General features: G+C 34.2%; 1 long non-coding RNA gene across 1 annotated transcript; it reads right to left on the bottom strand.

Moving 5' to 3' along the window:
• Positions 1-10,363: 10,363 nt before the first annotated feature.
• LOC148782948 (uncharacterized) lies at positions 10,364-12,410 on the bottom strand. Its single transcript, XR_016051531.1, has 2 exons — positions 12,331-12,410; positions 10,364-10,883 (listed from the first exon to the last, which is right to left on the bottom strand). It is a non-coding gene; the product is annotated as an uncharacterized LOC148782948 (long non-coding RNA).
• Positions 12,411-16,114: the final 3,704 nt, after the last annotated feature.

Genomic DNA, 16,114 nt, shown 5'->3' on the forward strand with positions numbered 1-16,114 from the left:
CCCACTGTCGCGACGCCACCCACCGTCACTGCTACACCGCCCACTGTCGCGACGCCACCCCCTGTCGCCACACCACCCCCTGTCGCCACACCACCCCCAGTCGCTGCACCACCCACTGCTACTCCTCCCCCCACAGTAGCTACACCACCTCCTGCAGCATCACCCACTGCTGCGACCCCACCTGCTACTCCACCCGCTGCTGCTACACCACCCTCCGTATCTGCACCTGCTCCTTCACCGGTGATGAAGTCACCACCTGCACCCTCACCTGGGGCCCCTGTTGGTGAACCCACTGCTGCTACACCAACAGGTGGGGTACCGAGCCCCGTTGCTCCAGTGCCAGCTCCCGCTTCGGACACTGGAAGCCCCGACAACAGTGCTTTCTCCAATGTGGCTTCCAAGGGCTTGGTTTTGGGGGCCATTGGTGCTGTTGCCCTTCTATTCTAAGAAGGCGTAGTGCCCCCCATTTTTTACCTGCATTTTCTTTTATTTTTTCCCTTACTCTCTTTTCCTTGTTACTATTTGGGTTTGTGGGTCTTATTTTTCTCTTTGGATCTACTTTTGTTCATTGTTGCTGATGAGAGGATGATTCGTGTAATTCTTTTGTTTCGACGAGGGCCCCTTCTTTTGTAGTAGGGCGGAGGAGGAGGAGGAGGTGGTGGTGGTGGTGGTGGTGGTTTTATTTTTATGAGCTTTATCTCTCTCACATTATTATTGCTTATTTTTCTTCTGTATCATTTGGTGTAACATGAATAAATGACCTTACATTTTTCACATTTCTCGCCGATTCATTAAGATTTTAATGAAGATTATACATTTTTCTGAGTAGAGGACTGGTAACGGATCTCATTAAATGATATATAGGCGAAAACGATAATTATTATGTGCCTTCAGTGCAGGACCGCAGGGAGTGTAAATGTATTACTACTATATTACTACGGTTTAGGACAATAAGAAGTGAAGATGTTACTAGGGTTTAAGGACAATAAGACGTGAATATATTATTACTAGGGTTTTCTGGATTTATCTGTAAGTTTACTGCTATGAAGTTATGAATCGAAACCGACAACTGCCCTTTCGAGAGAGAGAGAGAGAGAGGGGAACGTACTTGGTACCGATTTCCAAGTGTTTTCCAGCTTTCATTTGGCCTTTTTTTATGTTCTCGAGACGCGGTCCCGCATAGGGTGGAGTGCATTCATTAAAGTCGATGCAACCCTCCTTACCGCTTTTACCCTCCTCTCTTTCGTATCCCAATCCTTCGCCCGCCCCCCCTTCTTCCCCTATACTCACTTTAGGCCCCGTTTGCCAACCTGTATTCCACTATCTAAGAGTAAGTTGGATTCCATTCTCGCTATTAAGGTTATCCAGGTTTTCGGATATGTCATATGAGATTAGCACATGTAGCTGCGGATTGAAAACCCCCTTTTCTCTCTCTCTCAATCTGGGACTCCTTTAGGTGCAAATCTTAGAGGTTTCATCCTTTCTTCCGGGTCGTATTCAAGTTGACTCGCGATAATGCCTATAGTAATGCCCGTGTTCATGTGAGTTATCATATGCCTCTTTTCACTATTTATCATTGTCATCCAAGTTTTTTTTTTCAATTAATTAGGATTACCTCTATCAAAAAGACATCCAAGTTTTTTTTTTTTCAATTAACTAGGATTAGCTCCATTAAAAAGACATACTTTAGTGAGGCTATGAATTTTTATATTTTTATGAAGTACTTCCAATCATGTCTTATTAAGCTTATCCGTTGCATATTGTTAGCCCACTTAAGTGTATGCTCTCTCATTTTATTGCTTATTGATGTCACATTTGAATTTTTTGTGAATGAATTTATTTTGAAATCTATTCTTTCTTATCTTGTCATTCATCCATCTCAACATCTTCATTTCGTAACATTCGTAAATTATTATTTTTGTCTGTCCAGACCATGTATCGTTCGATCTGATATTGCAAATGAGACAGTCGGGGTAGATAAAGGTTGGAATTGTAGAGAGGGAAACATTTGGGTTTGGGTTTGGGTAGGTGGATTTGGGAGCTTAGAGAGAGAAAGTGATGGGGGTGGAAATGGAATGCTTTTTGAGTGGTGGAGGGTGCAGCCTGTGCATATGGCGGGGCAGAGAAGGGACAGGAGGAAAGTGAGAGGCACGTGGTAAGCCCCACACCTCAGCACCTACCTCTAAACCTAATATATTTTATAGGGACCGACCATCTAATAATGCCCTTCAAATAAAATTGAATATTGACATGGAAAAGCCCTACGCATTTTCACTTTGAGACACCTTTATGTTATCTAACTCAGGGCTTTCTCATTTTTTCTTTCTTTCTTTCTAGAAAGCTCGAAAGTTGCGTCTTTGGATACCCAAGTAGTCCCATTTTCCCCCCCACTTTGTTTCAGACTCGGATCTCGAATCACTTGGTAAATTCACCGAAGGCAAAAAGTACGCACCTTTGTTTCAAAACTCGGATCAATTGATGGATTAGTTCATCGGATGGAGAATTAGTTCCCAAAACTTTAAATAATTTTGAAAAATATTAAAATGGAACTAAAAAATAAAAATGGGTAGTAACCGAGATATTTTGGTGATCTATATCGCTTGGGTTCTTGGGTTCTTTGTCAAAACTGAGTGAGTCTAGAGGAATTATACCGATTCCCTATTCCAATTAGGGACCAGGTCAGTCCCCATTAATTCCTAGTTTGGGTTGGCAATTTTTTGTCCAGATCGGCAAATTTTGAAACACTGATTTAAAATAAGTCCTAGTGTTCCTTGTGGATACTAAAATTCCACCGTAGGCAAAAGTTCACAACTTTGTTTGAAAACTCGGATCTCAAATCTGTCGGGTGAGCTTGTCTTTCAGAAATCCAGCATGGATTGGTGGATCGGATGGGGAATTGGTCTTAAAAAAATTAAAATAATTTATTTTTGAAAAATAAAAATTGAGAGATTAATAAAAATAAAATGGCTAAAAACCAATAAATTTTGGTGATGCAGATCTCTTGGTTTCTTGACAACCCTCTGGGTTCTTTGACACAATTGGGAGAGTCTATAAAAATCAAACTGATTCCCGATTTGAACTAGGAAGAATGTCGGTCCCCAGCAATTCGCAGTCCGGGTTGGCAATTCCTATCCAAACCGGCGAATTTTGAAACATTAATTTAAAATAATTCCTAGTGCCCCCATTCAAAAATCCATCTAAGAGATCAATTTTGATACACATAGTAAGCATGTGTTTCTACACTGGCTTAAAATCTATTTTTTCCTCCGCATTCTGATTGTGATGACAAGATTATCGATCCTTTGAATTTTCAATCCCAAAATATATCTCTAAAATGTTTTTGTAAAGAGTCCGTATTTGAATATTTGGACAAGGGCGTTGGTTTATGCACCAAAACCTTATCCTTATCACATAGGAGAAGACTTAAAGCCACTCATGAGTGAATTTTTATAATATTTCACTCCTAACATCACCGCTCAAAATGCATTGGGGCAATATTTGAATTTTAATAATTTTTTCACTGATTAAATTAATCCCAAATTTTGTGGATATGTGCGTCTTAATGAGGCACACTAAAATAAAATATAAAAATATGATTCAAATATTCAAAATAACCAAATTACCCCTATAATCATTTTAGGGGGTTTTCATCATTTTACTTGTTGGTAATTATATTTTAATATTTTATTTTTATAAGAAATTATTAGACGTACACATGTCTTACATTTCAAATAGATAGATTTATAAAACAAAAATTATTAAAATTAAAATACTATTAAATTATCATAACGGTTTAATAGATTTTAGATGATGATGAATTATGACTAAACTGCTACAAAAATTCACTCATGAGTAATATAAGTGTGCCTATTCTCTAAAAATATTTCAGTAATCTTATAAAGGTGAAATAACAAAAACAACGCTTTCCACATTTCTCGATAGAATGGTTTTGAGCGATCCCTGCTGTAAAGAGGAAAAGTGTACAATGATACATTGGAAGGGAAAGTTTCCTGTCCACGCATCATGTGAGTGCGTAAGAATATATTTATTTACTTTAAAGGTTTTAGATTAATATATTTTTAAATGAAAAAATTAAAAATAAAATTAATTTGTGACCGTTGGATGAGACTAAGCTCATTCTAAACCATTAAAAAAGTAATTGTGCACCTTTCAAGCGTCCATATCATCTGAACACCATGTCATCCCATTTTGGAATTATTCACAAGTATACAATAATGACTTTTAATAATACTTGTCAAGTCCACCTGTACCAAATTTTGGACCTAGTAGATTGGGTATGGGGCCATCATTTACCGTATCAGCTTGATTTGGCCCGATATAAATGTATATATAGAGGTAAGCTTTTTATGCTTCCTCTACGGCATAAAACTTATACATTTCTCTTTACGCAACTGTTCATTTTGAATGGAAGGTTAAGGTTGTTTCAATTACAATGTCATGTCTTTATATTATTTTATTTTTAATATTTTTTTTATAAATTATTTTGACCCAAGATTTTGGATATCCAATCCTTTATTAAACTTGTATTAGAGAAAAATATATATATAAAAAATTGAATAACATAAAATGATCAAAATACCCTTGAAAGCTTCAAAAGGTATTTTGGTCATTGCATTTGATTGAAAAAATATTTTTAATATTTTTTTTATGAGTGTGCCCCAATGAGAATATGACACGTGCCAGATTTCATATTCATACAATTTGTATAAAAAAAATAAAAATAAAATACTTTGAGACGTCGGATCTCAGATCAAACGGCGAGTGGCTTTCTTGATCAAAATTGGACGGCTGGATGGTAGGGGAAGCATAGATCTTCTATGCTGAGGCTCTAAGCAATAAACAATCAAAGTAAAGCCCACTTTTAAATAGTATCGAGAAATATGGTTTCAATACTAGAAATTTGTGATAGCCTCAAAATATGTTTTCATCTATAATCATAAAATTTAAAGCTTCAAAAAATAGTGTAGATCGAGTAGATCTATGAAAACTTGAAAATTGATGGAAAAAAATGCGTTACGAGATGCATTACTTTCAAAACTTGAAATCCATTCTTTTCTCATGTTCATGTATCTTGATGTCGAGATTATCAATTTGAGGGTATTTGGGCATCAAAAAAACTTCTTTTAGTGAAATTTTTGAGGTGGGTTTTAATTTGATTGTTTAGATCATCGGCTCTATATAAACTTTTTCTATATATATATATATATATAGCATACAATTTTATAATAGATTTTTATTTTTTATCTAGACTTGGATTGTGACCTCACTAGACCCAAACCCGATCCAGTGCGTTGGGTATTGGGTATGCTGACGAAGACCTGATGCCGTGTCCAGGTTACATTTTTGTCTAGCTAAGACTTATTTGGCTTTTTTTTTTTTTACTCTTTAATCTCTTAAAAAAAGGCCAAACATTTGGTCCGCCAATGGGCATCATACCACAATGTCTGCCCTGCCCTCCCCCATTTTTTGGGGGTAAAGGAACACTTTATTTCAGGGCAAACTTGGTGCACAAATTCTTTGCCAACCCGATGAATAAGTTTTAAAAATAAGTTTAAAAACTTTAAAAATATTATTTTTTATTTATGAGATTGTATACAATGAGACTATTTACTTTTGATATAAGGAGTTCACAATTACTTACAACCATTCAATGTGAAATCTAATTAATTGGGTATGTTACAAAGTTCGAGAAAATTTCTTTTGAACTTTGAGCTTAGTCAATGAAATAAATTTAACCACCCAATTTCACATCCAATGGTCAAGATTAACTGTGACCACCTTGTATCAAAGATAAATGATTTTATTATATATTTTTTCTTTATTTATTTACTTTTTTTTTTGAAAAAAGAAAAAAATGGCCTAAGTAGGAGTCATTTATTTTGGGATAGAGGATAAAGAGGGTTAGGGCAAAGGGGCATTTGTTTGACCCTCAACTTGTACGCCACTTCTCATCGCCAAATAAATAATTTTTAACTGCCTTCAGTTGGTTAGAAAAGGAAATCATTTTTGGGGTTTTTCCTAAAGAAAAGTTTCCCATAAGCTTATTCGCCGGATTAAGATAATGTGTCGCAAATTTAGGGCAAGATAAATACCGGTAGGTCCACCCAAGGCGGACCAAATGTTTTCTAAGAAAAGTTAACCTATGTCCTTACATTTTGCCTTTGACATTTTACCGTTTCAATTATCAAGAAACGAGGTATTAGAATAGTGTAGTCATTAACTATCATAATTTGGGTTTTAAAGAACGGTGTAAGGGATTTATGTTAAAAAAGGTCAAAAGAAAAGAGAACGGTATAACGGATCATTTGGTTGGATTGGCCATCCACTGAAACGAGATAGATCGGCTGAATTATTTGATCCAACAAAAATTAAAAAACGAAGAGCAACGGAAAGAATGAAAAAGAAAAATTTTATGAGCCATTTTTTTCCCATGTTTTTTTTATTATTTGTACTTTACATTATCAAACAAACATTGGAAAGATGGGGAACATGGTTACTTAGAGGGATTAGGGCTCATGCCCTTTTCTGGGACAAAATCAGCTTGGTAACCTCCGAGTGATCCCATCTAGATACCCGATTTTCCAGACCCTGATGATAATGGACTAACTTTTCTAGCCTTGGTCAAAAAGAAAAAAAGATTGTATACTATAATATCATTTATTTATGATACAAGAACGTCACAATCACTCATAACCATTAAAGGTGAAATCCAACGGTTTTGATTATATCACAAAGATTAAAGGAGCTTAGTCAATGACACACCTTCAACCACTTATTTTTATATGCATAACGACTGGATGAAGTTGTGAGTTGTGACCTCCTTGTGCTAAAAATAAATAGTATTATCACATCATTTCAATGTAACGATATAAGTTTTTCACTATGTTCTCATTTCTCCATCTCTTGATCGCTCCACCTAGTGGACGGTAGAAATGGAAGAATCTAAACCAATATTTTAAAACCTGTGGATGTCCAATCCAGATCGTAGATTCAGATGGGTATCCAAAATCAGTTCTAAAATAGAATAAGTCCCAACCTATTTCCCCTCTAACACCCCCTTTTATATTTTTGTCTTTTCAAGTGTATCTACTATTTTTCTAGTCTTCTTACCTATAAGGCACCATTTTAATTTTTTTTATTGTATTTATTTTTTAATATTTTCTATGTCACCAATTCAGACCGATCTAGACAGTATGTATCGAGTAAACAATCTGGCCCACTGATCCGGGTTTCCAAATAGTGATCTCAACCCAACGTTGCATCACTTTCACGGTAGAAAGGAAGCCTTTTTTTTAACCTTAGAATCGGTTAATGTGAAGTAAAAGCTAAGGGAGTAGTAACCCATGAGGTAGAAAGTGGGCTCCTTCATTGTTTTGGAAGTTTGGTCGGTGAAAGCCAAAAGAGGTCACGAGTTCTAAAGCCAAATAGGATTATATTTTCATGTTTTCCATTCGTTTCATTTTTGAACCTTTTACTAAACTTCTATTTGTTCATCTCTCTCTCTCTCTCTATCTTTCTCTTGTCTCTCTCTCTAACATGGGAAGAAGCCAAAAGCCACTTATACCCACCCTCGAGATCCGCACCTCCGCAGATGATGAAGATACATAGTCCCACGTGAACTTATAAGAAATAAATTTAGTGGGTTAGATAAGCCCCATTCAAATGTTTAAAACAAAAGAATTTTGTTTTTGTATGTATGTCCCAGCCTCAATGGGGACCAATAAAGTAGAAAGTATAATCCACATATTTGGTGGCGTTATTTGGCACATTCTTTCTCTGGTCAAAATGATGTCCAGTTTTTTTCAAAAAAAAAAAAAAAAAAAAAAAAAATTGTCATATGGATCTTTTAAAAATTATCACATTCAAGTTTTTTAAATTATTTAATTTTATATTTTTTTTGAAAGTTATTTAATTTTATCATGACCCCACTCTACTTTGCAATCGCGCAAAATTAGTTTTTATAAGAATATATCATCTTACTTATTTGTCAAAGAAAAAACAATTACTGTTCTTTGGCATCCTTTTTCTTTATTTTTACGTCACTAGCCGCCTAAAAAATAATTTTAGTTCAAACTCACGTTCGTTGTCTCTTGCTTTTTTTGAGGAACGGGATCGAGAAAACATTATGAATTTTATTTGGAAAAGTTATTTGGGTAAAAGTACAAAAGAAGGGGAGGGAAGTGAGGAAGGGATAGGATGACATATACTTCTAAAAATTAATATTGTGCAGTAGGAAAAATGAGAGGGTTATTATAATTTTTTTTTTTTTTTTTTTAAATTGCACAATTTTTTTTTGATTAAAAACCACAACATAATAATTGGATACAGGGCTGCTATCGACTTAGCCCGTTCCTAATTTTTCCCCTTTATCCGACCTAACTCCAATCGGTCACTGAGATCAACTTTAGCAAGAGTTGAACACATACATCTTTACAAATTCGGCATGCAACCCAACCTCACCAATCGTGTTTTGGCTACCTAATAATCTTGACTGTTGAGAACAAGCAAAACTTGATACATTTTGTGGTGCGTCGGAACCACGGGATGATATCAAATTGGTGTCTAAAAACAACCCATTAACCTTTAGTATTTTCTTTTTGAAGGTTAACGCGGTATTATTTCATTAATTATACTCCCTCGGGAGTATGATGTCCTCTTCCTCAGGTAAGACCATAGTTAGCAAGTCGGGGACTTTCAATAAATCGGCTTACCTTAAAATAAAAAAAAAATCGTTTTTATTTTAAATAGTCGGATGAAAAAATTGGATAAAAAATAACGGATCGGAAAAAATACTTCATGTAAAGATATCGCCAATATATCGGACTAGGCTCAAAAAATCGGATAAGTTAAAATGTTAGAAATTTTGAAATTCTGAAAAATAAAAATCATGTCAAAGCCATCAATAATTAATCCATTCATAAAAACTTTACTAGACTGATATAATTAAGTCAATTACTTTAGATGACTAATGACTCTCATCCAGTCATCCAATATTCAAAACATAATTAACTAGAAATATTCAAAATTAAGCATTAGGCAGGGTAGAGTCAAAAGTAAAGTTAGGAGTTTGGGAAGGTGTAATCCGCAAGTCATGTAGCCATGCATCATCATCATCATCTGGAGATGTATCCTCATGTTCCACTTCTTTGGAAACCTCTTTCAGCAATGAACCAAGTTGTTCTAGATCAATTGCATTACAATCTCGAATTTCATTTTCACGTGATGCAACCATCATCTTTGAGTTTACTCGTATGTAAACCAAATATTTTAGAATCCCGCGTATGATACTTCAACAACTCTGAAAAGAATACAGTTTTTTGTTCTGCCTGGATCATTGAATTTGAAATCAAGGTAAAACCAACCTTCACTTCAGGATTATCAAGTTTAACAAACCCACTATACATTAAAGTTGGATTAAGAAATGAGGGAACAGCATGAATGGGCCGAATTACGGATATCTTCACCAATTCAAGATACCTAGATTCATGGCCAGTACAATTTATCTTTAGTACTCCCCTTGCCCTTTTCATTGCTTCATATAAATATCCTATGGTTGACCTCTCACTATCACCCAAACGAAGCACCTTGATAAGAGACGCTAATGTAGTGATTGCATCTATCGCATCATTCCAAAATTTGGAGCTTTAAATTATTTCTGTGATTTTTGTACCAGTTTTACTCTTGTTATAATTCATAGCTCTCCACTCAGATGATGCAACCATCACTCTCAAACCCTCTTCTATTTGCAATATAGATTGAACCATAAAAAAGTTAGTGCCAAATCTAGTTTTACCATATTTTTTCAATTCCCTTCCAGTAGTATGCTTTCTCATTAAATCTAAAACAATGGTATGCCGATACATAAAATCCACTATTAGCTTAGCATCCTTAGTGACATTTTTTATCCAAATAACCTTTTTATTAATGTCTTCTAGAAGCAAATTCAACCCATGGGTAGCACACCGTGTTTTATGAATATGAGATAATCTCGATTCTATTAGATCACCAGCAAGTACATAATTTGATCCATTGTCAGTCACAAGATGAACAATATTTTATGGTCCTAACTCCTCAATGACTTGAACAAGAATCTTTTTAAGAAATAATCCAGTTATGCTATTCTTAGATACCTCAAATGCATTTATAAAAACTGATCCCTTTGGACAATATGCAACAACATTAAGGAATGACCGGTTTTTCATATCCGACCAAAGATCTGACATCAAAGTGCATCTTGATTGAACCCATGACTCTTTTATTGAAGTTACATATGCATCGACATCCGTCTTAAGTTCTTGTATTAATTTAGTGCGAACAGATAAATAACTTGGTAATGTGTAGCTAGGATCAAAATTGATATATACATTTATCATATTGACAAATGATTGTGCATTGATAACATTAAATGCAACATTATTCATAATAAATGTACGAGCAACTTCTTTGTCAACAAAATCTTTATTCATAATAAATGTACGAGCAACTTCTTTGTCAACAAAATCTTTATTTTTCTTATTCAACAATAACGATAAAGAACTTTGTTGCAAACGGGAACTGATAGTAGATGTACCTAAGTTTATCGAACATTGATCAATATTTTGAACATATGATGTAATTTTGTTCTTCTTCTTTAAAGGCTTAAAAGATACCTCGTATGTCACAGAAACGGCTATAGCTTGTACATCATTTGGTACTTGAGGACAAGTTTTATATCATTCTCTTGTTCTCTTGACAAATGATATTTGAATCTTGTTATCTCGGCAGAAGATCCTTTACCGCAAAAATTGCTATACAATTTATGTCCTTTTTCTTCGCAATAATCCCAAAATGGATCTTTTGACCTGACCATTGTATCTTCTTTCCTGTTTTTTAATAAATAAAAAATAATAATATATAAGTATACAAACGTTAGGCGTTCATGCTCTTTATAAAAAATAAAACAATAAGTTCATAATAAATACACCATATGAATATCTTCATTAAATGTTTTAACAAACATCACACCTATTTAGTACATACCAAAAAAAAAATACATGATCTAAGTTTTCACATTAAATAATTTAGCAAAGATCACACCTACTTAAAAAAAACCCAAAGAAAAATATACTATATAAATTTTTACATTAAATACTTCAACAAATATCAAATCTACTTAAATATCAACATTCCCAATATACACCATATAAATTTTCAGTTTGAATACTTCAACAAATATACTTAAATATCAACATACCCCCAAAAAAAAAAAGTACCATTAAATATCAAATCTACTTAAATATAAACATACCCAAAATCTACTTAAATATCAACATACCCAAATCTACTTAAATGCTTTAGCAAATATCAACATGCCCAAAAAAAGGCACATTTTCTTTTTTTTCATTAAATGGTTTAACCATGGTTTAGTTATTTTATAACTATGGTTAAAAATAAGGTTTTATACTTTATATTCTTGTTTTCATTGAAAACAAATATCGTTTAAAATAGCGAGATGCCTGAAGACTATGGGTAATCTCTGGTTTCCTTCAAAACAGGGAGAGGCCTGGAGCTGAAAGGGGAGGATGGGCTGGAGCTGAAAGGGAGAGTATGGGTAATCGCTGCTTCATTGAGAACAAAGAGAGTCTTGGAGCTGAATAGCTGCTCCATTGAAAGCAGGGAGATGCCTGGAGCTGAAAGGGGAGGATCGGCTGGAGCTGAAAGGATTAGAAAATGAAAGGGGAATTCTATGTTAGAGAGAAGGGGTTTCTATGTTAGAGAGGGAAATTGAAAGGGGCTTCTATCTGTGAGAGAGATTGAAAGGGGGTTTTCTGTTAGAGAGAGAAAATGAAATAGAAATTGAAAGGGGGTTTTCTGTTAGAGAGAGAAAATGAATGGGGTTCTTGGGGTTTTTCTCTGTAATTGCAAGAGCAAGAAGATGAAGTTTTTTTTTGAAATTTGCAGGAGCATGAAGATTATGAAATTTGCAGGAGCATAAAATTAGGTTAGCTGATTTTAAGATTTTTTTTTTTTTTTTTAGTTTTTGTATGTATTTAGGGATGCCTAAATATTGAAGGTTTAATCTGATTCTATGTTTTTTTTTAATGTATATTTTTGTAATTTGCAGGAGTAAAAAAGTTTAATGTATGCATATATTATTCATCACAGAAATATGGTTTTTGGATTGATATGGTTTTCTTTACTTTGCATCTATATTATTTCTATACACAATAATTTCCTCCATAAATTTACAAGCAAACAATATGTCATTTGCAACATAACTACGAAGCATTGACATGTTTAAGTTAAAAAGAAAAAAAAAAAAAATCATACCTTCAATCTGTAAATGAGGTTTTGAAGAGGAAGAACGTGATTTTAGCATAAACCCTAAGACAATAAACCCTAACAATACATAAATCAATTGGGGATAAAAATTTCCATTTTAGGATTTTTTTTTTGGAAATAATATGTTTTTTTTTTAAATTACACACATCAAGAAAAAAATTTGTTTCTCTTTTAAAAAAAAACACAAGAAAAAATATGCTTTTTTTAGGCCCTTTTAATTCATTCTCCAAAAAAACGCGTTTTTAACGTTATTAGGAAAAAAACGTGTTTTTTTAACGAACTTTTCAAAAAACACCGTTTTTAACTTTTTTTTAAAAAAAATTCCGATTTTTTGGAAAAATCAGCGATTAATAGCGGATTTGCTAACTATGGGTACGACCCCACTGCAAATAAATTTTAGGATTCAAATTTTGGGATATCTTCGACCTATCGATTAATCTCATTAGAAAAAAGGAAAAATATACTCTTATTCTCTATTTCTAACTGATATATCTCATGAGATCCAAAAATTGAAAATATTACTAGTACGTAAAATGATATATCTCATGAGATCCAAAAATTGAAAATATTACTAATACGTAAAATGTATCCATCTTTTCTATCATACAAACCTTTGGATTCCTTCGACTATAAATTTTTTACCTAAACAAATATTAAAATGACACACTATCCAAACTCATCTCTCTCTCACATTAAATCTCCTCTCTCTCTCTCTGAAAACCCTATTTCTTCCCCTCAGCAACATCACCGTCTCTTTTCTTTCAAAAATTTACAAAAAGATCAACGAAATAGGGATAAGGGGATATTTTTAACTTCTCTTCCACTCTTAACAACTCTTCAAGGCTTGAATTCTCCCCTCTTAACTAATTTACCAACTTTATGTCATCTCCAAATCTACCAAATATATGAAGACTCTTATCAACTCTTCAAGGCTTGAATTCTCCCCTCTTAACTCCTTTACCAACTTTATGTATAGAAAGACTCTTAACAACTCTTCAAGGCTTGAATTCTCCCCTCTTAACTCATTTACCAACTTTATGGCATCTCCAAATCTACCCGATATAGAAAGGCTCCGCTTCATAGAAAAATGAACTGCACATTTCGGTATTCCTGCAATTTTCAACATGTCATTTCCAACCGATCGCACGCCAAATATATGTTTTGCCTCTCCTAAAATATCTCCTACCTCTCCTAAACAAGTCATCAGAAGCTTATACCCATGACTATCTAATTTCATGCCATCCAACTCCTAAAATATCTCCTACCTCTCCTAAACAAGTCATCAGAAGCTTATACCCATGACTATCTAATTTCATGCCATCCAATGCCATTTCCTTGTAAAATTAAGTAGCTAGATCCGATTTCCTTGCATTACAAAGGGACAAAACCAGAGAACCATAAACCCTCACATCACCGTCTTTCTATCATCACATGGCCAAAAGATCAAGTTTTTGCTATCTTTTTCCCAGATTCTCGCATTGAACTCCCTCTAAGCTCACCACTCTACTTAGGAGATGGACTATTCGACCTTGAATGAGTTGTAGAGGTCTGCGAGGACTGGCTTCTCTGTCTTTTCTTCTGAACAGTAGTCGTGGGGAGAGTGGTTGTGTGCCATCGAAAAATCTTAGATATCACTGGAATTCGACCTGAAAACTCTATTGAATGACGGAAACCGCATACTTTGGGTTTTTCCTACCAAAGCAAAAACACTTAAATAGATGCAATTTGAGAACAGAGCCCCCTATCCTAAAAAATCTCGGCTCAAACGACTTGCAGAGATCAGTTTTAGAAGCAATCTTGGACTATCTAGTCGTTTATCTTGATTTTCAGACGATATTTCCATATTTTTTCCCTTTGGTCCGCTTTGTTTTGTTTGGCCTCGAACTTTTCGGAGAGGCCTTTTTCCCTCTATAAATATTGTTCTCTCTTCCTCTTTCATCAGTCGGAATATCTAGTCAGTCGCATTTTCTTTCTCTGCGATCTGATTTCCATTTTCGATTTGGTTTGTATTTTTCGGCATTTTTTTCTAGTGAGCCGCATGCATTTTTCATTTTTTGACCAAGATTTTTCTCTTTCCGACCTCATTCTCCATTTCCCGTTTTTTTTCTCAGACTTTCGATGCAAGTTCTCTTTTTTTCAGTGTGCTTTCTCATTTTTCTGTCCAATATCTCCAATTTTCTAGAACTGTTTCTCTTTTTCTCAGTGTGTTTTCTCTTTTTTCAGTGCGTTTGCTCTCTGACGCATGGCATTTGAGAAAGATGGGTGAGACAGATAGTTTAGAGTGAGAAAGCACCTCTAAGTTTAGAGAGAGACAGGGAGAAATTTGATTTTAGAGAGAAAGGAAGAGATTAAGGGGCCGTTTGGAAACTTGGAAATCTATTACATGAAAATAAATTACACGAAAATATGACATTTCATAGTTTGGGTACACTTTAATTAATTATAAGGAAATGGAAAAATATTATCCGAGATTTTCCTAAAAATCAGTAAATCTATTACGCATGGTGAAGGGTGAAAAATATATTACGGGCTTGATGGTAATCGGGAGAAATCTTTGGGGCACCTCTCTTTACCAAAAATACCGTGATTCACCTCTTAATAAACTACAACAAAAAAACATCCTCAACTAGCCGCTCAAACGCTGTAGCCCCATCTTTTGGAACCAATAACTCCCTTTGCAAATCGAATGGGACATATATTTAAACCTAAAAAATAACACAGCCCATCTTCTTCAACTAGCACCTAAAACCCGGCCGTCCATCTTCTTCAACTAGCAGCTAAAACCCGACAGTCCCATTTTTTGCAGCCACAGTTGTAGCTATTGTTTATTGTTTGTTTCTAGATATTTAGGAGTTATTTTTTGGGTTATGCAACTACAACAGTAGCTATTGTTCCAAAAAATAAACGGATTTGGGTTACCTACTAAGATCAGTCTGTTTACTTTTTTGGTTTTTTTTTTTTTTTTTGCTGCTATTATTTGCTGATAAATTCGAAATACTTAAATTCACTCACAGAGATTCGTCAAATCAGTGTGCTTGAATTGTTTTTTTTTTTTTGAGAACTTTTTAAAATTAATTTACCTTTTCAATCTCCTCCAATGCCCCAACATAATTTCTCCTCCAATACATCTCAATTAATCATAAAGCCTTTTAGATTACTATCCAATTTTTTTCAAATTTTTTTTTTCTTTTGAATTTGCCTATGAAAGTTTTATGGAGAGAGATAATTGAAAGGCTTTAGCACAAGAAAAAAACATAAAAAATATGATGGCTTATCATAATAAAAGTATGTTATTCCAAAGTGTTAACATCTTGAAAATATATGATTCCAAGTTAAGACGCAAAGGCATACAAAAGGTGTGGCTAATTCTTATGCCTGATGCAATTATAAAGTTTAAGCTACCTACTAATAGGGATTGTACGATTAACCATGTATTGGGTAAAAAGCCAAAAAAAAAAAAAAAAAATTGTTGGTAATGCATTTTTCATATTTCTTCCGGACATAGCCAAACAGTAACAATGTATTTCCCAGGTTGCATCTAAATACTATTTCCCAGGTTGCATCGAAATACTACCCAAATAGTGACAATCCATTTGCAAGTAATGTATTACACACTAATGTATTATGCCAGTAATATATTTCACAAACAATATATTTCCAGGTATCCAAACGGCCCTTAAAAGAAGGGAGTCATTTCATAAGTTGTTGAGGTCAATAACACGTGGTCAAAAGGATTTAAGGGGTTGAAATATATAAAAAATGGAGACCTTTT

Source organism: Amborella trichopoda, chromosome 3 (assembly GCF_054954075.1).
Source record: "Amborella trichopoda isolate Santa Cruz 75 chromosome 3, AtrichopodaSantaCruz75HAP2 v2.0, whole genome shotgun sequence".
NCBI classification, from domain to species: Eukaryota; Viridiplantae; Streptophyta; class Magnoliopsida; order Amborellales; family Amborellaceae; genus Amborella; species Amborella trichopoda.